Genomic DNA, 1656 nt, shown 5'->3' with positions numbered 1-1656 from the left:
CCTGGTTTGATATCTTTATGCTTGTCATAGAATTGGTTTAATTGGTTTGAACTTCCTTAAACAGACTGAGATTATTAACCAAAGTGGTATAGTTACATGTCGCCAGCACCAGCTACATATATATTTCCCTAAAATCAAGTAGAGGTATAAAGATGCAGCTCCTCACTAGACCATATTTACTTGTAATTAGTAACTGTAATTGGATCAGAAATAATCCCTATTAATTTAAGTCTTGTATGAATAATCGAAAGCCAAAAATACCTAATAGAGCGGGGGATCTTAAAATTAGATTTCAGAACCTCAGAAAAGTACAGGGTCCCCTAAAGAAACCAAACTCTGATTATGCAGATAAATCAGATGTGTTGGTTTTGAGCTGGAGTGTTAATCTTGTGCAACTGAGACCTAGTTTCCTGTTTCCTGCTAATGGGTCTGCTGATAGTTGAAGTAGACCATCCCATTTTCTAAGCAGGTTGGCCCTTAATCATGGAGAGATCAACCCACAATCTTCATCACTTGGACAGGGCATGCTTGTATCTGTTTTTGCTCTTTCCTAAATTTACAATTGTATTTTTTGAATTCATATGTATCTGGGTTCTTAACCAACCCATTCTGGCAATTATGAATAATTCAACTAAAATGACAAACACTGAGCAGCTGGTATTTATAAAATCAAATTGACATGAACGTTTTCTCAAGGGGTAATATGAGAGAGCCAACAAACCAATCCTCTCACTGTTTCAAATGAAAGTGACAGTATTTACCTAATGAGCTATTGACGTTAGGTGCAGACTATTGTTTTTTTGTTGTCCATTGGTATATACACAAATGAGTATGGGCGCACACTTGAACTTAACACATTTATCACAATGTACATATTTAAGGCACCTATAAAATGACATTTTGTGTGTTCCCTGTCATGGACTGGTGTCTGTGTGTCTGCACTATGATAGACTGGCTTCCCATCCATGGTATACCCTGCCATGTACCCATTTCTTGCTAGGATAGGATACGGCTCCCCCATGACCCTGGATTTGAAGAAGTTGTGAGAAGATGAATGGATAGATTTATTGACACAGAATCCAGAGAATTTATTTTTTAATCTAAATTCATCAAAACGGACATGGTACCAATTATAGCTATTTATCCAAATTACTGTTATATGCCCATTTATTTTAAATCTAGTATCATATGTAACATAAGGTTGGGAGGTATACTACTTAAAACTTTGAATAAATAAACAATGCCTGTGTTCTGCCATGGGACTGTTGTCATGATATCCAAACACTTTCTAACTGCTTCTTCAAATTCAGGGTTGCAGGGGTGTTGGAGCATCGGTAACAACTCAAAATCTTGGAAAGCAACGACACAAGGCAGGATACACCCTAGACAGGATGCCTGTCCATTGCAGGGCATGTGTCATCAGTTTTTGTACTTAAGTACAGTATTCCCAATTAAACAATTTAACCTTTTCAGTTGCATAACAAAGCAGTGGTAAGACCAATTCCTCCAACCAGCCAGACCAATTAGAAACCACTTATGTGGGAAGCCTACCAATTTGATACATAAACATTTAAATAAATCTAGTAGGTAATTCATACAAATGTGCCTTATACTGAATCAATTTTATAATAACTTCACCCCACATTAATTCAAATT

This window comes from Lepisosteus platostomus, chromosome 13 (assembly GCF_059453375.1).
Source record: "Lepisosteus platostomus isolate fLepPlt1 chromosome 13, fLepPlt1.hap1, whole genome shotgun sequence".
In the NCBI taxonomy this organism is placed as follows: Eukaryota; Metazoa; Chordata; class Actinopteri; order Semionotiformes; family Lepisosteidae; genus Lepisosteus; species Lepisosteus platostomus.
This window is presented reverse-complemented; position numbering follows the sequence as displayed.